The 21,745-nt window shown below is 39.6% G+C and overlaps 1 long non-coding RNA gene across 1 annotated transcript in view; it reads left to right on the forward strand.

The window, feature by feature from the left end:
* LOC109263366 (uncharacterized) overlaps window positions 1–21,745 on the forward strand; it is a 105,346-nt gene that overhangs the window by 4,934 nt on the left and 78,667 nt on the right. Inside the window, exon 2 of the long non-coding RNA XR_002078176.2 lies at window positions 2,403–2,523. This is a non-coding gene — a long non-coding RNA (uncharacterized LOC109263366). The remainder of the gene's footprint in view (window positions 1–2,402; window positions 2,524–21,745) is intronic.

Consider the following 21,745-nt stretch of genomic DNA (forward strand, 5'->3'; position numbering starts at 1 on the left):
TTTAGAGGCCAGAACTCCGTCATCCATCCATATGTAAAGAGCCCGAATCTGGAGATCCTGTGGAGGGCATGGACAAAGCAGGGAATGATAGGCCTGAGCCTTTTTTACTTCAGTTATGAAAGATACAACAAAATCCTATGAGTCATTTTTAGATTTGGGTCAAATGGTTCACTTGGCTATGTGTCTTTCTGCCCTGAATGGACAGAAGTTTTTAGTAAGTATCTGTGTGCTCTCAGTGTCTCATAGCTCTGGATTTTCATCAAAAACAGTTATGCAAGTTCTCTAACCTCTCAGTCTGTATATCTTGATATAGATGGATGTTTTAGACAGGTGTACACAGCCCAGTGTATGTCAAATATTAAGACCAAACTGTATTACTAAGGTACATGCCTTCATTTATGCTTAATAGAAATGATGCTTTTTGGGCAAGGCTTTAGTAAAGGCTGCGGAACTTCCATTCTGCTTGTTCCTTCTCTCAGTCCGGCCCCTTCTCTTCTCCGCCTTGCTGAATACAAACCATATCTCAGGGCTTAGTCCAAATCCTGTGCCTTTTTTTTTTAATGTTTATTTTTGAGAGAGAGAGAAAGCGCGTGAGTTGGGGAGGGGCACAGAGAGCAGGAGACAGAATCCAAAGCAGGCTTCAGGCTCTGAGCTCTCAGCACAGAGCTCGCCCAGTGTAAGGCTTGAACTCACAAACCTTGAGATTATGACCTGAGCGGAAGTCGGATGCTTAACCAACTGAGTCATCCAGGAGCCCCAAACCCTGTGCCTTTTATGACACCTTCCTGGAGGTGGCCCAGCCACCCTGGAATCCCACCCTCCTCTGAATCCCAGAGTACTTGTTCATCATACCAAAATGGCTGATATTTTCTGTACTAATTAAAGGAAGGTGCCTTCTCCAGGACAATTAGAATATTTTTTTGAGTATTCCATAGTGATTTATTGTTTGTTATTTTTACAACTTTTTCATGAAGGTAATTCACATATTTAAAATATCCTTAGGCACCTGGGTGGCTCGGTCGGTAAAGCATTAAGCCTCCGACTTTGGCTCAGATCATGATCTCACACATGGTTTTGAGCCCTGCATCGGGCTCTGTGCTGACGGCTCAGAGCCTGGAGCCTCCTTTGGATTCTGTGTCTCCCTTTCTCTCTGCCCCTACCCCACTCACATTCTGTCTCTCTCTCTCTTTCTCAAAAATAAATAAACATTTAAAAAATCCTCAACGTTAAAAAGGCATTATTGCTCTAAAAACTGCCATTTTACTAGCAGAATTATGAGTACCTGTATCACTGAAATTCTCTCCTCCTACCTTTTTTTTTTTTTTTAATACCATTGACTGACTAGTGGAAGCAACTTCCCTTTGTGAGGCCTATGAGAAGGTGGCTTCTCAGGGCAGAGAAATTAGAGAATGTTTCCTCCTCTAAGCAGCCCAGAGGCTTCTTCATGCAAGGAAAAGTAAGGCTGCAAGCTGCAGTCACTGAACCAGGTTCTTGGCTTGGGAGTAGTGTGGGGCTTGCATAATACAAACCCCCTCCACTGGGTGACTTTGATCTGAACATACATTGCCTGGTTCATCAATCTTCTTCTGTTATCCTCTGGTGGACACTATTATAAACAGGATGGTTTCCAAATGTCTGTTGTTCATCTGCCTGCCATGCATAATGTTGACTTTTTGGGAACTCAGCTTCAGTGTGTCAAAGAATGTTATCTGTGACAGTTATAGATTGATGGTAGATAATAAACATCCATTTAATTCACAAAGTATTTAGTGTCCATAAGTACTACTGATAATAATAGAGAAGTGCATTTCAGTTCCAGGGTGGGACTCGCAAAGCATTGTCCTGCCTTTCCGGAAGATCTTCTTCTAGGAGATATTACTTAATAATAACAACAACAATAATAGTGATGAAAGTAACTGTTTAGTTAGTACTTACACTATACCACCAATTGTATAAAAAAGCTCTCATGACATGCTGTGTTACTCATGATAAGGAAATGGAAGCTCAGAGAAAGTAAATGATGAAAAACAGGCATCCAGTCTTTCCCCAGAGGTTGGAACTGCCCCTCTGCTCCAAGCTATTTTGGGTCTGGGAGTCTGACAGGGTGGGATTGCTTGGAGGTGTTTATTGTCTCTCTCTGAACACATCAGCCATGTCCCCAGCTAGGTTGTAGTTACTTTGAGAGCAAGGACAGAAACTTCTACTTTGCCTTCCCAAGCACCTAGCTTGGTCTCTTCAAAAGAGTCAATTACTTATGGGTGACTGAGTTATTGATTTCTAAGTGGGCCGTCCTGGAGGTTGGTATGGTCAGGAGGAAGCAAAGATCCCACAGGGTAGAAAAGTCTGTATGTCTTAAGTGTCTGAGTGTATTCAGTGAAGTATTTGCTGTTTTCTGCCCACAGCAGCTGTGAACACATTTCTTGTTGGTGGCCGTGACTTCTGTTTACAAGCACTTCCAAAGATCCTCCTGGTTGCTGAGGACCGTTCTACACTCCTGCCTTCATAGCCTTAAGGCCAGCCTAGGTGTGCAACTGGTATATACACATTGTTTGTTTTTATTTTTACCTCTTTGTGCTCTCTGCTCCCCCTCCCTCTTTCTTCTGTTTCTTAAAAACATAGCCAGGGAAAAGGTACAGTTAGTAAGCTCTTTGCCAGAGCCGTTTTGGTTTTCATGTGACTTTGAAAGTTTGGTTTTTTGAAAGTAGTCATAAAGCATGGGTACTGAGAATATTTGGCATTAATCAGGCAGTTTTATTTTTGTGAATAAAACTGGCAGGAAATCACAGCTTAACTGAATAAAATGATCTCCTCTTAGCTTAGAACCATAATAAAGTTAAAAAGTAATAAAGCAAAAGAAACAGTTCAAACATGATTAATTTAAAAGTGTAATCCTGAGAAAATTATTTACATTTTTATTTTGCCCCAGAATAGTAGCTTTAAAGATGGTCATGTCAGGTTTCAAGTAAATTTTGAGAATTTATACAATTTTCCCAGAGTTACTTATGTTTATTCAAGGCCTCATAGTAAGCAGGGGTCTATGCTAAGCCCTGGTCAAATTTTAATGTGTCTTTAAGGCTCTGAGCTTGATCTGAGAATATTTGCTCTAATTTAGGACATTAAACAGAGATATTACAAAACAAGAGGACTGGAATTGATAAAAATTAATAAACAGCTCTGTTTTATTACTACTTTTACATTTATTTATTAGTTGATTTTAGACTAAACTTATCAAGTAGAAAAATGTAAGATGTAAATGTTGACATTCCTCTAAGAAATTTCTGTGTGAATGGTGTGGCCTGATTAAAAATATTAAAGATTGGCACAAAAATTGTTGGCTTCTATATTTACCACCCACAGTGTTTGAGGAAAGTAGTGAAGGATAAAGAGAAGCTATTTAGAATCATGGAGTTGTTTGTACCATCCCATGGGCTTCCTGGAACAGCAGCTCTGTGGAAACATAAAGTCATGGTATTTGTAGGAGGAAAGAAAATATGATGGAAGCATGAATGGAACGGTTAGGTAGATGGAGAGTCAAGGATGTAGGCTGTATGAGTGGTTAATTGCTTGTCTCATTTGATTGGGCTTTTGGAAAACTTGAGAAATTCCAAGTTGTTTTTCTAGTCAGTAAGAGCTGACTTACTGTTTGGATCTGGATAAGTCGCTGTACATTTTGTAAAGAATATTTGGGAAGTTGTTGAGAAATGTTCTTGATAGCCATTAGCTTCCATATTCCTCTTTGTCTTTTACAATGCTCAGAGACTCTGACAGTATCCAAAACAGAATCAGAGAACAAAATATCCATGACCTCTATTCTAGAACACTCCAGAATTGGACCTCAGAGCATTCTATATAAAGTAGATTAAATAGAATAGTGGCTTAAAAACTATGTGTAACTTTTTTTTAGGTAGGTGAGTTTGTATTAAGATATAGGCAGTGTTTAGGGGCGCCTGGGTGGCTCAGTCGGTTAAGCGTCCGACTTCAGCTCAGGTCACGATCTCGTGGTCCGCGAGTTCGAGCCCCGCGTTGGGCTCTGGGCTGATGGCTCAGAGCCTGGAGCTTGCTTCCGATTCTGTGTCTCCCTCTCTCTCTGCCCCTCCCCCGTTCATGCTATGTCTCTCTCTGTCTCAAAAATAAATAAACGTTAAAAAAAAAAATTTTAAGATATAGGCAGTGTTTATTTTTTCCATTTATTCAATACCAACTAGATTTTTATTGAGCACTATAGCAGATGGTATGGATGCCTTGTCCCTGAGTTCACCTGCTGCCATAGCAGACAGCTCTTATGCACACTGGCAACTTCTCACCTTAAGGGTCCCTGTCTCTTTGATTCTCCCTGCAATCAGAGTTTGTTCAGCTCACATGCAGTAGTGCTGGAAATTAATGTTCCCGAGTCAGCCAATGAGGGGTGAAAGTCAGTAAATCAATACTCTAGCTTTGCTGTCCTTTGGTGGAATAATTCTGGAGGGGGCTTCTCAGAGGGTCCTCAGCGGGACCTACCTGCCCACAGTGGCAACCAGCTCATTGATGCATTTATTAGCATTCCTCCCTTCCCTACTTTACTTTCCCCATTTGTGGAAATCCGAAGAAATTGGGATCATCTTCCCAATAATCTGACTAACCCAGGATTGCCTCAGGGTTAGCTTTCAGAGGAACTCAGAGGCAGGTAAGCACATTTTGACTAAGGCACCATGTTAGACCAAATAAACTTTCAAGTATCTAGTAATGGAGGCAGAGGAAGAACTAAGTAAAAATGCATTATCAGCAGAATGTGCCCATTTACTATGAATGGTACAAAAATAACAGCTATAGTGGGATTCAGAGAAAGGAGGATGGCTTCAGTGTGGGATGAACAGGGCCATGGAGGAAGTAGGATAAAGTTGGGCTTGAAGAATGAGTTGGCATTAAATCATTTCCCTATGGCAGTGCTTGGGTGATTCAGTTGGTTAAGCAGTGGACTCTTGGTTTTGGCTCAGGTCATGATCTTCTGGTTTGTGAATTCAAGCCCTGAGTTAGGCTGTGCGCTGGCAATTTGGAGCCTGCTTCTCTCTCTCCCTCTCTGTCCCTCCCCCACTTACACTGCCTCTCTCAAAACAAATAAATAAGCTTTTAAAAAAATAAATTATTTCCCTGGGGGTTTGAGAAGATATTTTAATCTGTGGTCTGACAAGTAGATCCTTTGACTGGAGGGGAAAGGAGAAGAAGGGAAGGAATATTTATAGAGTGTAGGCTACGGATCACAGCCTAAGGGCCATAATGATTAGGAACACAGGTTTTATACACACTGTCGCATTCAGTCTCCCAAATAACCTTATGAGGAAGGTATCTGTCACAGTCAACTCAGGCTGCTATATAGTACCATAGACCAGACAGCTTACAAACAGCAGAAATTTATTTCTCACACAGTTCTGGAAGCTGGAAGGCAAGAGATCAAGGTTTTACCATGGTAGGGTTCTTTTCTTTTTATTTAATTTATTTTTTAAATTTACATCCAAGTTAGTTAGCATATAGTGCAACAATGATTTCAGGAGTAGATACCTTAATTCCCCTTACCCATTTAGCCCATCCCCCCTCCCACAACCCCTCCAGTAGCCTTCCGTTTGTTCTCCATATTTAAGAGTCTCTTATGTTTTGTCCCCCTCCCTGTTTTTATATTATTTTTGCTTCTCTTCCCTTATGTTCATCTGTTTTGTCTCTTAAAGTCCTCCTATGAGTGAAGTCATATGATTTTTGTCTTTCTCTGACTAATTTCACTTAGCATAATACCCTCCAGTTCCATCCACGTAGTTGCAAATGGCAAGATTTCATTCTTTTTGATTGCTGAGTAATACTCCATTATATATGTATATATATGTGTGTGTCTGTGTGTGTATGTGTGTGTGTCATATATATATATATATATATATATATATATATATATGACATGTATGTGTATATATATATATATATATATATATATATGACATGGTAGGGTTCTGGTGAAGTTCTTTTCTAGCTGATTTCTCCGTGTATTTTAACATGGTAGAGAGCTAGCTCTCTGACCTCTTCTTATAAGAGCACTAATCCCATTCATGAGAGATCTGCCTTCATACCCTAATTATCTCCCAAAGGTCCCACCTCCAAATACCATCACACCAGGATTAGGGTTTCAACACATTTATTTCGGTGGGGCGGGGGGGAGGCACAAACATTCAGTTCATTACAGTACCATGATCTATAATTTATAGATACAGAAATTTGAGGTCCAAGAGTTTAATTGGTTGGCTCACGGTAGGTGAATAGCATTTATAGGATCAAAATCTCAGTGAGGCCAGTCTCAGAAAGTGGACGCAAACACAGCTGGTTGAAAAGTGAAAGATCAAAATGTTCCTTTGGACTATAGTGCCAAAAATGATGTTCATTATTTACTTCTACCCCAAGTCCTGGCTTATTATTTGCCCAAATCAGTTTTAATCATGATTTTTCAACAGATGAAGAGCCTGAGACCTGGCAGTTAACACTACTGGATCTAGAACACTGCATTATTTTTTAGATGGAGAGACAGTTAATTCCCATCTCAGTAGACACTACAAAAGGCATTAGGGTTTTGATTTATACTTAGTTTCAACTAGAATATATGGCTTGCATCTTGTCAGTTAAAAATAGATGTTTAAAGATAGTCTTCAACTAACACTCTTGTTTATCAGTGGACTTGATTAGTGTTATTTATTTTACTGAACTTTGCCCCCAGATCTGATCTCAACTTAGTAATAGGAAAGAAGAAAGACTGTTACATATTGTGGATAGCAGTTAGTAGTAATTCTCCTGCTGGGATATAGTTGGCTCTGTTAAAAGTGATGTAAATTGTTAAATAGGTATTCAATAGGCATGAAAGGCTAAGGTTTTCTCATTTAATTCAGAAACTGCCAAGAAAAGAAAGATAAAGAAGAAAGGCAATAAGTATTAGAAAAGATGAAAACCAGAGGTCTTCTCTTACAGCAATTTGGGATTTTGTGCTTCTTTAGGTTTTCAAATTATTTCCATTTGCTTTTACATGGGTTTAATCTGGATAATAATTTGTCTAGAGACACTGAAATTCAAGGAGTTCTACCTAATTACAGATGTAAAGGACTGCTTGAAAGAGCAGTGGAATATCAGACTAATACTCTTTCTTCACTCCTGTACAGCAGAGGGAGGTGAAGGTCAAGAGACAAGTAGAAGACAGAGAGAGGAACAAGATGGGAGGTCTGCTTTGGCACCTTGGCAACACTAGTGAGAAGTAAAAGCTACTTGCTAACATTTATGATGTTCTTAAATGGGCTAGCCACTCTCTGAGTACTTTATCTGTGAGGAAACTGAGGAAAGGGATAAGTAACTTTGCCTAAAGTGGATCTGGGATGAAAGCCAGACATCAAGTTCAGAGCATGCATGCTAAACCTCTATAATCTCTTGCTTCAATACTAGTAGTAAGAGTAATTAATAAGTCTTCTTATATGCTCTGTGTGGAAGGTATTATCTCCATTTTACAGATAAAGACACTGTTTTGGAAAAATTGATCAATCAGTTCAAGATCAGACAACATAGATGATAGAGCATGACTTTTAGCATAAGTCTGTCTAACTTCAAAATCTGGGCTGTAAGTGAGATGCTGCTTAAAGATCAAGGTCAAAAGATGTTACCGAGTAGTTCTTCAGAAAGAGGTTTCACCTTTCTGCCCCAAGAACCAGGCTTAGGGTGTAGGACCACAAGAGACCTGGTTAACAGAATACTTGTGGTCCCTGAGGCTGCTTCTGTATGTGGGCAGGCTAGACCAAAGGAGACTTTGATGAGCACAGGCTTCCAGGAGGACTAAGCCACCTTGATCCTATAAGTTCAAATGTTATTAAATAAGCCTCTTGTCAGTCTTACTGCTCAGGAATGTTTCCCTCTTGGGCCCCAGGGAGCCCATCTCTTTGAAACGTAATCATCAAAGAAGGTAAAGCCTTATCTCCTGGTTTCCTGGGGCAAGATGGGCCTAATTACAACTGTTCCCTGACTTCAAATGGCAAACTCTACCTTTAGTCATAAAGATATGAGAAAATTAGCAATTCTGTCTTGAAAACTTGATGGAGTGGATAGTATCTACTTAGCTATATGAAAGATTTTCTTCTGTCTTTGCAATCTCTTTAGCGAATTGCCTGTGATGAGCATCACATTCTGGTTTAATGTTTATGCAATAATAAAATTGTTTTCTTTCTTTCTTCCCTTTGTGGGGAGGTTTTCTAGGTTTGGAGGAGATTTTGTTTTTTTCTATTTCTTTTCTTTTTAACATTTTTCATTTTATTTTATTTTTGAGAGAGAGAGTTTGTGAGTGGTGGAGAGGGGCAGAAGGAGAGAGAGAGAGAGAAAAGGAGAGAGAGAGAGAGAGAGAGAGAGAGAATATTAAGCAGACTTCACACTCAGCCCAGAGCCTGATGTGGGGCTTAATCCCATGACCCCGGGATCATAACCTGAGCCGAAATCAAGACTCAGATGCTCAACTGACTGAGCCACCCAGAAGTCCCGGGGAGATTTTGTTTTTAATTATATTTCCTCAAATCACCTTATGTGGACTCTTCTAGGAGACTCTGTAAAACGAAGGCAAAGCTACTTCTGGAAAGGATCTAGGGCACAGGGGAAGGTGGGTGTGTACCAGACTAGCTAGGAGGGTTCCTAGAATTGAAAGATTTTATTTTTTAACCCATTAATTAATTAATTCACTATTTATTGAGCACCTACTATGTGCATGACCCTGTTCTAGAGTCAGGATGCCAGAGAAGTACAGTTCCTGATCACAGCCCACAAGGGACACAGGTATCAGAAGTATATCCACCCCTGGGGTACAAGAATTAGCTGTGGATTCCCTTCCTGGAAATCTGGGACCTCTGCAAAATGATAAAGAACTGAAGAACCTAAGATCTCTCCCTTTTAAAAAATGTTTATTTATTTTGAGAGAGAGAGAGAGAGAGCATGTGCACATGCGTGTGCATGAATGGGGGAGGGGCAGAGAGTGAGAGGAGAGAGAGAATCTCAAGCGGGCTCCATGCTCTCAGCACAGAGCCCAACATAGGGCTTGATCCCACAAACCATGAGATCATGACCTGAGCCGAAATCAAGTGTCAGACGTGCAACTGACTGAGCTACCCATGTGCCCCAAACCTAAGATCTCTCAAAGGAAGTTTAAGTGTGTCTTCTTGGGATTGGACCTTGAAGATGGCTTGGAACTCTTTTTTTTCTAGACTGTCATTCTTAGGTGGTACAGCTCCTGTGTTGATCATCTTTGCCTAGCCAGTCTGAATCTAAGTGCCTGATATGTAGTAGGTAGACTATAAATGGTTGTTGATACACGAAAGAAGGAAATTAAATTTTGCTCTCTGACTAGGAAAGACTCAGAGACAAATTTCATTATGACCTTTACACGTGTTTGTGAGTATGCAGGTTCACCGTTCCCCTTCTGTGTTTCATAATAATGTCATAATGTCATTTGTTGTATTATAGTTCAGCCCTTAAGGGTTATAGTTTGCATTTTCCTGAATGCCCCCTCTTTCTCCTATTTTCCCAGCTCTTTGTTATTCCCTTTCTCTCTTGGACTCTTTTCTGTTCTTTTTTCTTTCCCTTCTCCCTCAGCAACTTGTTTTCCTGCTGAAGTTAAATAGAACTGAAATTTAACAATTAGCCATTTTAGTAGGGCTGTTTTTTCCTTTGAAGTGTAATATAATGTTTCTTAATTACACAGGGCCCCCTTTACATAATGTCTTGTTGTCATTCATTTGTCACTTGACAAATTAACAATAGAATGTACACATATTAGTTGATAAGGCTGCAGTATCACAGTACCCAAGATTAGGTGGCTTAACCAACAGAAATTTACTTTCTTACAGTTCTGGAGGCTAGAAGCCTGAGATCAAGGTGCTGGCAGAGTTGGTTTCTTCTGAGGCCCCTCTTCTGGGCTTGTAGATGGACATATGCTGTCTGTTTTCACATGGTCTTCCCTCTGTACCTCTCTGTGTCCTAATTTCTTCTTTTAACAAGCAATATTGGATTAGGATCCACCCTAATGACCTAACTTTAACTTAATTACCTCTTTAAAGACCCCATCTCCAAATACAGTCACATTCTGAGATCCTGAGGCTAGGACTTCAACGAATACAAATTTTGGGAGAACACAAGTCAGGCCATAACCATGCACCTTTAAGTTGATGGGGTTTTTTTGTTTTGTTTTGTTTTAGTCACTGGTTTAAAGCAAAGATTGCTAAGAGTGGCTGATCAAGAGAATTACCTGGGGAGATTGAAAAATGCAGACTCCTGGGAGATTCCAGGAGATTCTTATTCAGAGCATCTGAAAAGGGAATGGGAATATGTATATTTAAAAAACACTCTAGGTAACTGAGATCGTGAGGTTTGAGAACCACCATTGTTACTAATTCCTCACATATTTATTATTGTACTAGGAGAGATCAAGTTCAATGAAAGAAGAGAAATTGCTTAGGAGAACCACAGAAGGATTACCTTTGATGAGTACTTCTTTGAAATTTTGCTGTTTGCTTCCATTCGGTTCTATGTGTTTGTTGTTGTTGTTGTTGTTGTTGTTGTTTTGTTTTGTTTTGTTTTATTTTTGTTTTTTGTATTTTTCATTGCATTTCATTCCTGCACATACTCCATAATATAAGATCTTATAGCAACCAACAAATTCTGGTCTAAATTTTATGATTTCATTAGCTGTGACTTTTGGACTTAGGTTCCAAATAACTTCTGACTCATATATTCCTATCTCAGCTATGAACATAAATTAGGTATCTAATTTATTCTGTGTGTGTCTAGTCATGTTTGAGAATGATGACATAAATGGGGATGTAGTAAAGTCTGCCCTCAAGAATTTCAGGAACTTTTCATGGTTAGATTATCGAAGACATTATTTCCTAATGCTACCATATTATTACTTTAGACAAAATCATATTATTGGAGATTTATTATATTTTGGGTTGTTTTCACTGGATTCTTTTATTACCCCAGCTCTGGTGTGGCACACATTCACTGGTAAGGATAACTAAACCAGGGGTCAGTTACCTAAATTTTGTGCCTTGTGGCTGCCACGTTGAGAGACTTAACATGATTTCGCCAGCTGCCTTTTCCCCAGCATAATTGTGGCAGGGGTGGTAGAACCATGACTTAGCACAGTTCTCCCTAGAGATTTTGTATCTGATTAAAAAAGCTCACCAGAATGCTTACTGGGATTCCAATGCAGTTACACCTCCATTTTGATAGAAGTAAACCCAACAGCTATTGTCAAAAAAGGAGATAACATTGCTATGTAGCCTGTGAAGAGATACTTTTGGTATTTAAACATGAAATGTAAACTCTTGGTTAAAAAAAAAATCATGCAAAGTCAACAACAGCTATCTTTTTATAGAAAGTCATTATCTCTGGTCCCTTGAGAGTAACATACAGAAATTGACTATGAATTTTTTAATTTGTATCATGTTAGAGGAAGAAAAGTGAAGGAGGCAGAAACAAAGGGGAATGAGTTCTGTTGTTTTGAATGAGAGTTACAGGTCAGCTTGCGCTGTGGGCCTTAGAATGTTAGCACAAGTTATCTACTGCTCTTCAACTTGTTCCTTCTTTTGCTCATTTCTGAAATCATTTATCAAACATTTATCAAGTATTTGCATAGTGTTTTAGAGATAAGTAAGAAACTATGTGCTCTCAGGAGGCTCAAATTCCTGGAAGAGATGGGCACATACACCAACAGAACAGTAGGTGTGATGGGTATACAAATGAGCCATACCCAGGGGAATGAAGAGCCTGGGAGATAGATGACCAGTCACCTGGCTGGGGTAGAGTGTAGTTTAAGAGGAGGAAACACTGGGTTGAGCTGAAAAGAGGAGAAAGGTATTTCATTTAGAAGGAATAGCATATGCAAATTCAAATGCACCACAAGTATGCTTGTAACTTTTCATTTTGAAGGCAGGATAGCTGGGGCAGCCTATCCTGCTGGATATCATTCTTGAGGCTGCAATAGTAAGAACAGCAGGAAACATTCTGCACCTCCAGATCTAATGAAACCTGGACTGGGTGGGATCAAGCATGGGGGAGGAGGCACACACCTTTTTATGTCTTCTTTATTTCCAGGGACTATATTCTTGGCACTAAATAGGCATCACATACGTTGTTGAATTTGATTGGAATGATTGGATAATTTTTCCACTTATGAAGATAAGAGAGTAATAAAGAGAACAATGCATATCTTATTTGCCATGGTGAAATCTATGGTAATCAAATCTCACCTGTAGTATTTCTCTTTTGGAACTATAACTATGATTATAAAGGGGTTTTTATGGGGTCAACATTCCATGTCAGTATATGTTAGATACACAGAACAGAGGAAAATGACAATCCCATTGAAAGCTGAAGAAGAAATATACCCACTACCCCCAGTCATGTGCACTAGAATTTGTACTCAGCAGTAACTCAACTGCTTCTTCCCCAGTAAGACATCTAATCTATATCACTGTTACTTTCTCCTAGGAGAGGGAAGGACCCATATAGCCTTTGCAACTAAGGACATACATCCTTTGAACAAGTGTTTACTGGGTGCGTGCTTCATGCTGGGCTAGAGATGCTGCCTGTGATGAGTGTGGACATTAGTTTACAAGGATGGTTGCAGTATCCCTCCCATGCCCTCACTCCCTCCCCCATGCAATACATCTCTGCCACTTATGTCCATTGGTGGAATATGTTTCTCCTCCCCCTTAAGTCTGGGCTGAACTGTGGCTTGCTTGATGGGTAGAATGCAGGAAATGATATGGGAAATTCAACATTCAAAGTGATGCCTCAAGAGGCCCTATGAGGGCCTTGTGCTTTCACCCTCTAGGTGAGAGCTGCTGTCAAATGAAGAAGTTTTGATTAGCCGGCTGGGGACACACGACCACCCAGCAGACAATACCAAATTTCAGACATGTGACTTATGCTGTCTTAGGCCACCTAGCTTAGGGGCGCTCTTAGATGGTTGAGCTGTGTGATAGACTTCAGGCAAAACCAACAGATTTTAGCTAAATATAGGGCCAGTGTAGACCCACAGAATTGTGAGCAAATAAAATGGTTGTTGTTTTAAGGCAATAACTTTTAGGGTTTGATGTCCTAGTGTTTTTCTCTGCAAACCTTAGCATCTTATTCTGGCATCAGGTAGAGTCTGTGACCTTGCCTTCTCAGCACTTGGCCTTCTCCCAGTGGGTGAATAGGTGGCAGCTGCTCGTTTATTCTCTCTCATGTTTATTATTTGCATTTTGTCTGAAAGGAGCTCTGTTCTCCAGGACGGAACTAACTCCAAAGCCCTTCAAGAACAGGAAAAAGGAGTCTATCACACACAGCCAAATCGAGCTTGTCCTAAATAGAGGCCCACAGACTGAGAGTTGAGGGATCTGTGAACTCATTTAGCCTCACTCCCTCATTTTGCATTCAGACCAGAAAGATGAAATGACTTGCTTGAGTCCTCACAAATCATTAGTGCACCATCAGGACGAGGGACCATCATCTCCTGACTACTAATCATAACTGCTTTGAACATTAGTTGAACACACAAATTTGAACTTTTAAACTTGAATGGCTTTTGGAGAAAGGGGAGAGGCTAATCACTTCAAGGTATGAATTTGGAGTTACCAGATAGGCCTTCAAAGACAAATTGCCTCTGGAATCCAGGGGCTGGTAACCTGGGAGAAAGTGGGCCTGACTTCGGCTGTCCTCTGACTCCAAATGGCAAACTCTATTTACAATGAAAAAGACAAAATAAACTTAGCAATTTAATCTTGTAAACATGAATATAGGGGGCTATGTCTACTTAGCTATATAAAAAAGTAAGATTTTCTTCTGTCTTTGCAACCTCTAGCTCTTTGCCTGTGATCAGCCTCATGTTCTTGTTTAATACTTACTCAATAAGTTTTTTTTTTTATTTCTCTTCTATCTTTACGGAGAGGTTTTCTGGATTGGGAGGTTTTTTTTTTTTTTAAGTTTATATTTCCCCACCAACTTATGACAACTGTCTCCCTTCCTTCCTTCCTTCCTTCCTTCCTTCCTTCCTTCCTTCTTTCCTTCCTTCCTCCCTTTTCTCCTTCCCTCCTTCCTTCCTTTCTCATTTTTTTGTTCACCTTGGCTTTATGTAGCCTACTCATTTTCCTTTTATTGAAGTGTATCCTTCAGTAGGTTTTATAGTGAAGGTCTATGGGAAGTTATTTTCTTGCCTTTGTATGTCTGAAAATGCTTTTATTTCCTCCAAACTCTGTAGTTAAGCTGGATATAGAATTCTAGACTGACAATTATTTTCTTTCATCATTTTTGAGACATTCAGCCACTGTCTCTGGCACATCTCATTGCTGAAGAGATGCATGCTATTAGTCTTATTGTTGATCCTTTTCAGGTAATGTATCTTTTCTCTCTTGTAGCTTCCATGATTTTCTGTTTGTTCTTGATGATTGATAGTTTTATGTATTTTCATCTGACATCCCCTAACTTTTTTTCAAATCTGGAAAATTCTCCTCAAAGGTTTCTCTTCCCTGGTCTCTTTAGTCTTTCCTTCTAAAGCACCTATTAAACATATGTTAGAGCTTTTCAATCTAGCTGTCATATTCCTAACTTCTTTTTCATACTTCCCACTTCTTTTTCTGTCCATGCTATGTTCTGGATGATTTACTTACATCCTGTTCCAATTCAAGAATGATTTCTTCACCTGGGTCTAGTCTATTGTTTAGCCTGTTTCCTCTTCTATATCTTTTACTTTTAGAAGTTTCTAGTTGGTTCATTTTTAAGTCAGCCTATTCTTATTGTTTCTGTACATTTTGAAAAGTTTTATTTACATATCCTTCTTTCTCTTTGTACAATTAAAATACTCACTTGAAAATCTGCTTAACAATATATACTGTGAAGCATAAATGCTCCTACTTTGGGGTCTTTGGACTTTCCCTTTTTGCTTTGTATTTCTTCCTGTGTTTTATAACTTATGTCTACAAGCTTGTCTTCAGGAGGAGTTATCTTGAGAGGAAGTCCTGTCCATGTCCTGGGTTGTAGAGGTCTCTTAATGACAAAGCTCACTGGTTCCCCTGCCCAAGCCCTACTGAGTTCACTGTTTCCAAACCACATTCAATACCGTGTTCTCCCCTCCAGGTTTCCATATCACGTGGGTAATGGAAAGGTGATTGGTTCTGCACTGGTGCATGGTACAGGCTCAAAATTCAACCTCACAGTGTGTTTGTGTGTGGAAGTAACCGTCAGAATCTGTTTCTGAGAACGTGAGCAAACCCACTTTTTCTTGTAACTCTGTGCATGCTGAAGAAGATTTTAGGCAATGTACATAGCTTTTTAGCACATTTTTGGACAATCAGTGCTAAGCAGAATGCCCATTCCTCCTCCTTGATGTAGGTGGGTCTTGAGGCTTAAATTCCTTTCTCACAAAGGTATGAACATGCCAGCCCTTAGGTAGTCCAGTTTCCCTTAAGGACAGGATGGTTTCAAAAACTGCTTATCATCTTCATGGTTATGTGTTCCTTCCTCATTTCTAGCACATGAAGGTATCTATTTCTTTTGAGATCAGCTGTGTCTTTACCATGGGACTATATACATATGTGTGTGTGTGTGTGTGTGTGTGTGACACATATATATCTCTCAGTTGTATTTTGAATGAAAGTGGAGATTTCTGCATCTAGTCTACTACCATCTTGAGGAAATTTTGTTCACATTGTTTACTTTACTTGTAATGTACTTCTTGTCCCTTTCATATACTCATTCTCTATCCTCCAGTTACTCCCTCCTTTCTGAGAAACTAATTCCTGGCTTCATGTATCAGGGACATGTGTATTGTTGCTCACCATAGTATCCTCTGCTCACACAATGCTTGGCACACAGTAGGTGCTTCATAAATGTTGAATGAATGAACAAACTAGCATTTCACTTTTGCAATCAGAAGAAAATGTGTATTGGAGACAAATCAGCTGTAGTTGCTCATAGTCCTACCTGCCCCCACTTATAATTCCTTGGAAAATAAATTATCCAATTAAGATAAATGGATAAAATGCAATGCCAGTAAATCCAAATCCATATTTACAGTTCTTGTTTTTAAAGTTTCGACAATTGCAAAAGAACTATACAATGTTTATGCCATAGTATTATCAACATACCTTTTTAAGTGTGTTTAATTGTAATGCTTACAAGAATTACATGTGATTCAAATCTAATGGCTTCCAGCTTCCCCACACCTGAAATTGAGGAGTGGCTAACCTATTCTAAGTTGAAGCCAGGTATCCTCTAGGAAATGTAAAGGAGCAAGGGGAAAGGGATCCATCCAGATGTAGCTCACAAAATAAGGATGTGATTCCACAAGCCTTTTTAAAAGCAGGCCTACGTCCCCGGTGGAATTCAAGAGTTGAATTTAGACTCAGGACTACACAAAAGCAGCTCCTGAGTTGAAGACCATGTTTTAAATTAAGTCATCAAAAGTTATTAAACTTTGTAGCAAGGAGAGATGCTACAATCGCCTCCTGGAATATACTGAGTAGCCTAATTAAGTTAAGTACCCAGTGCTCCAATTAAGCAATTACTGCTGAGGTAATCATATGGGATGCTCCTCCAGGATAGCTCTTCTCACCTTCTTCACCAAAATCTCCTCTTACCTTCTTTGACTGCAGTTTCTCTCAGTGAGTGTTGATTTGAACAGCTTTTGGAAACAAGACACCTACTTAGTGTATGGGAGCCATGGGGAGATCAGAGCTCCCTTCCAGCCCTCAGAGTTATAAGGAAGTCTGCAGATAAGCCACAGGTATAAGAAAAATGGAAAGATACCATATTTAGATGATAAGCACAGGGAGACAATACAAGAGAAGTGGCAGTGTTGCTTGTGGTTAAGAACTGAGTGAGTGTTTTAGATGGTGTGCACAGGGAGTTTTGGATATTACTTTCTTTGGCTGTCATGAAGTCCTTCCCTCTTGAAATGAGAGACCATTTTCTTTTCTGGGTTGTATAGCACTGTTTATTGCCCCTTCCTAACAGAGTGTATTTTTCATCCCTTTGAATTCTCTACTGAGAGGTTAAATGAGATAACATGTAAAGGTCTATGGCCTAATGCTTGGCACATAATATTGTTAATACCTATTTGTTGATGCCTCTGACACCTTCTTTCTATATATTCTTTCAAAAGTGGTCATGATAACTGGTAGCCCATCGCAGGGCTTTTCCTCAGTAGGTGAGTTGAATTGATGTGGAGAGGGACACCTCTCTGAGAGAGTTTGGAAACCCAGAAAGCAGAGGTGATGGGACTGAGGAGAAAGTAATAGCTGAGAACTGTGTGAGTTTAGCATGCAATTAATCAGCTGGCAGACATCAGTAAACTAGTGTCAACTTAAGACACAGCCTCAAAGGAACTGTGGCATGGGTTGAAAGACAGTAAATTAAGCTAACGGGTAGATTACACGGGAAGCAGGCCAGAATGCTTCCAGACTACAGGCTTATGGCTGAGATTTGAGGCAATTAAAACAAAATCTTATCTTTAAGCATGTCTGTTGATTCACTATGTGAATTAGGGGTTGGAGGCTTAAATGTAAAGAATTTACTTACTGGTATTTCAAAATCAAGTAAAAAATAATGGTAATGTTGCTCTTTGCTCTTTTAATATTTCCTTTGATGTCAGGTGTTACTTGCATTTAAAAACATTTTTAGGGAGGCCAGAGCTGGGGGTTTAATGGATGTTTATCTTTGGTGAGTTTCTTCTTTCTTCCTGTCCTTTATTCTAAATTCAAAGAAAATTCATTTTTTTCAGCATATTTTTAAGTTTCTCAAGTATTAATTATCTTGGATTGTTTGAAGCAATATAGGAATAAATTAATAAATCCAGTAAAACTCTGGAGGTACAATACTAAATTACTTGGGACAAGTTGCTTTGTTTTTCAGGGCATCTATTTAAAAATTGATTTTAACAAGAGTTTGAATTAGATGACCCCCAAGTTTCATCTAGTTTTACTCTTCTGCTTCATAGAATATTTGCAGTCAATATAATGTTTTGGCCAATAACACCTGTCTTTCTTAAAGCGACAATCAGAAATTGCAGTGTCTCTTGGAAACCGTGATATAGGCTGATCCCATCCACAAACATAATAAACAGCAGGGGTGTCGTAGCAGGATTCTCACATAGAGAGTCGTGACACTGAGGCTTTTCTTTCCAGGAGGCAACTTTATTCCTGCCAGCACCACTCAAATGAGTTCATACCCTATGAACTGAGCCCCAAACGCCGCCATGTGGCTCCCATGGCGTAGTTTTTTAAAATCTGGTTTTTACTTCTTTGTCTCCCATATATGGTAACACACAAACATGTAGTCTGATTAACTGGTCTCATGTTACAAGGTCGTGAGGGAAGTTGTCACGTAAGTGTAAGTGTTGGCGTATAGTCAGGTTGCCTTGAGTTTTGTTTTTTTTTTTCCTTTCCTTAGGGAGGGGACCCTACCACAGTGTGATTACTAAGAGCTTTGAGAACTTTATCAAAAATATCTGTCGTGCCTAAAATTTCTACCATTGACCTGGCCTTTATTCAGAAAGATGGGAAACACTGAAATTGACCACCACAGTCTGGGATGGGAAATGTGAACAGAAGAGAGTTGGGGGTGGGGCAGCAGATGGACCCAGGTAGATAGAGGGAGGCTATGTTCTTTTCAAAGAAGGGAGCTGATGTTTACCTCAAGCCAGTTTTTGCCATGCAAGATTATGGGTTTAGAGTTGCTGGATTGTCTAGATTTTCAAGAGGTGTTGGATATTCTGATTGTCTGCGGAATCTCCTAGTTTTAAAATGTTAGATCAGTGTCATTTGGGCCAAACATGTCTTTGACCTAAGTTACCTATGGGCTGTCAGTTTGCAATATTTATGTAGGAGCATCTAGCTAAGAAACTCAAGCCTTGAGAGAATGGCATGTTAAAGGCCATTCTACTGGTCTCAACATTATGAAATGACAAAATGCTTGATCCATCTGTTTGGGGACAGGACAGCTTGGGAATGGGGGCAGGGATGAGCCTTTGGATGAGAGGGCAGCGGTGGTAGCCAATAGAGGGCCTAGATTCTGGGGGTGGGGGGACTGGTAGTTGGGGGCCTTGGGGACAAGAGTTTATCTCCCCTCGATTCCAGCATATACTGTACACTTCTCTGAAGTGAGGAGTAGGTCTTTCAGACCAACTCTTTCGCAGTTGTGATCCTTGGGCACAGATACCCAGAATACAGTCAGATGACATTTCCATCCCTAGGGGAGCCTGGCGGATGTGAAACATGTTCCTTGGAATATTGACCATTGGCAAAACCAATGGGCGGGGAGTTGCTGAGATACCACCGTGGAATTCACCTTGCTAGAGAGACTCAAAAGAGGTCCGTCTGCCATATAGTTACAGAAAAATCAGTAGAAAAATCTGTATATATTTGCTTTTAAAGTGTTTTTGAGTGTTTAAGAGAATTCAGTATATTAGGGTGTCTATCGGATTAACTTTCCAATTCCAGTTTAAAATATGTACTTGATTTTTGATTTATGTTGATGTTTAAAATAAATTAAGATGAATTATACTTATGTGTTTAGTTTTATTAGATTTTATTAAACTTGCTTAAGTACTTGGGAAGCATTTGCTTAGACAGTTGAAAAGCTTAACAATTTGAATATGTTACTTTGGTAAGTTCAGTTTAAAATATTTAAGGGAGTTAATAAGTTATTAACTTATTACAAATTGGACCAAACATGAATCGAAGTTCTCCTTAGTGAATATTAAAATTTGCCAAATTATAAGTAGAATCATAGGATTTTATTTTTAATTTTTTAAATGTTTATTTACTTTTGAGAGAGAGATAGCAGGGGAGGGGCAGAGAGAGAGGGAGACACTGAATCTGAAGCAGGCTGCAGGCTCCAAGCTGTTGGCACAGAGCCCGATGTGGGGCTTGAACCCACAAACTGCAAGATCATGACCTGACCTGAAGTCAGATGCTTAACTAAATAAGCCACCCAGACACCCAGAATCATAGGATTTTAAAATGGAACATGAAAATTTAAGGAAAAAACTTTGTCATTTTAACAAATTTAATATTAATTTGTGAGAAGAAAATAGTAACCATGCTATAAAAAAAATCCTTTTTTAAAACGTTTATTTATTTTGAGAGAGAGAGAGAGAGCACAAGTGAGCAAGAGCACAAATGGGGGAGGGACAGAGAGAGGGAAAGAGAATCCCAAGTGGGCTCTGAGCCGGCAGTGAGAACACTTAACCCACTGAGCCACCCAGGCGCCCCCATATTTCTCCATTTATGATTGGAATGTTATGCCATGTGGCTCAATCAGTTAAGCATCCCACTGTTGATTTTGGATCAGATCATGATCTCACAATTCCTGAGATGGAGCTGAGTTGGGATGGAGCCTGCTCGGGATTCTCTCTCTCCTTCTCTCTGCCCCTCCCCCACTTGTGCTTGTGCTTGCTCACTTGAGCTCTCTCTCTCAAAATAAGTAAATACACTCAAAAAAAAAAAAAAAGCATCTTAAAAAAAATCTTTAATGTGCTCAAAGCTGTCCCACCCCAAACCTCTCACCTTCGTATCCTCAGAGCTTGCAGCTGCATTTGGCTCTCAGAGGCAGCTGAATGAATGTTTGCTGAACGGGTTGAAATTGAGGTTAGTACTTAAAATGGGGAGAGTGGTGCTCAAAGTGGGGTGAGAGATGACTTAGACTGTGATTGCTTTAGAGTGGTGCCAGATGCTGTCCAGGTAGCTCTTACCTAACTAGAGGAATTTGGGGTCAAATGAAGGACTCATCAGTCATTTCAGTCAAGGAAAGTGATTTATACATTAAGGGAGTTATTTCTAGCATCAGTAGTTGTCCCTGATTTCTAGACCAACCCTTTTACCTTGTGACTCAGACACAAAGACTTGAATCCCTCTGGGTGGGAGTTTGTGCTAACAAACTGTTACAGGGCTGTAAGATCACCTGGTTCATTTGCTTGATGGCTCATTTGGTCTCTTAGTTTTCTTTAACTTGGAAATTTTCCAGTTTTTTTTTTCCTTTTCTTTTTTTGTCTTTCCCAGCCTTAATATGTTTAAAGAGGCAAGACCCTCATCTCCACCCTCATTCATTGCTAGAAACTTACAGCTTACCTAATGATCACTATTAGGTGATTGATAGTCTTTGTTTAAACACCTTTAGTGACAGGAAACTGTTACAATGGCTCTGGAGCCAAACTATGAAGTTCTAATCCTCCCTCAGTCTCATGACCTTGGGCAACCAAAGTACTTACTCATTACTAGCATTAGAAAATGTAACAGATTCATTTCTATTATCTAATGGGGACTGTATTTCTATATTCAGATTTCTCCAATATTCCCAACAATGTTCTTTATAGCTGTTTTTTTTTTTTAAATGTTTTTTAATGTTTATTTTTGAGACAGAGAGACAGAGCATGGGCGGGGAAGGGGCTTAGAGAGAGGGAGGCACAGAAGCCGAAGCAGGTTCCAGGCTCTGAGCTGTCAGCACAGAGCCCAATGTGGGGCTCGAACTCACAAACTGTGAGATCATGACCTGAGCCGAAGTGAGACGCCCAGCCGACTGAGCCACTCAGGGGCCCCTATAGCTGTTTTTTTTTATCAAACCAAAATCCAAGAAAATATTTTGCCTTATGTTTCCTTTAACATAGTATGTATTAATCCAGTGGATGCAATTTCCTTTACTCCAGAATAATTTCTCTGCTTATTTTATTTTTTCTTTT

The sequence above is a fragment of the Panthera pardus genome, unplaced genomic scaffold, assembly GCF_024362965.1.
Source record: "Panthera pardus isolate Hobbes unplaced genomic scaffold, ASM2436296v1 HiC_scaffold_17, whole genome shotgun sequence".
NCBI classification, from domain to species: domain Eukaryota; kingdom Metazoa; phylum Chordata; class Mammalia; order Carnivora; family Felidae; genus Panthera; species Panthera pardus.